Raw genomic sequence first — 520 nt, 5'->3', positions numbered from 1 at the left:
CAGCACTGGAGGGGCTGTGTTGCCCAGTGTGGCCACCATTGTGCCCTGGTATCCCGGGATGGACGTTGGCAGCACTGGAGGGGCTGTGTTGCCCAGTGTGGCCACCATTGTGCCCTGGTGTCCGTAGGGCGGGAGCTGCATCGGCTGGAACTGTGTTGGTTGGCCCTGGGGGGTGGCGGGGGCTGCCCAAGCCGGCAGAGATGTGGTGCCATGGTCGAGCGTGGAGGCGGCCGGCGGAGGAGTGTTGCTGACCGTCCACTCAAAGCGGAAGAACCGGGGGTCAAAGCAGCAGCTGCATGGGGACCTCTGCAGCCCTGGGGGGGTTAGAGGGAGCCACGCTGGGCCGGGGGGACCCTCCAGGGGCATCCGCTGAGCTGTACCCAATCGCCTACGTCCCCCATCATCGGTGTCCCCCACCGCCCACATCCCCCACCGCCCACATCCCCCATCACCCACGTCCCCCACCACCCACATCCTCCATCACCCATATCCCCCACCACACACGTCTCCCATCACCCGT

Source organism: Charadrius vociferus, unplaced genomic scaffold (assembly GCF_000708025.1).
Source record: "Charadrius vociferus isolate BGI_N301 unplaced genomic scaffold, ASM70802v2 scaffold657, whole genome shotgun sequence".
Lineage (NCBI taxonomy): Eukaryota > Metazoa > Chordata > Aves > Charadriiformes > Charadriidae > Charadrius > Charadrius vociferus.
The sequence above is the reverse complement of the archived record's forward strand: the minus strand, read 5'-3'. Positions refer to the sequence as shown.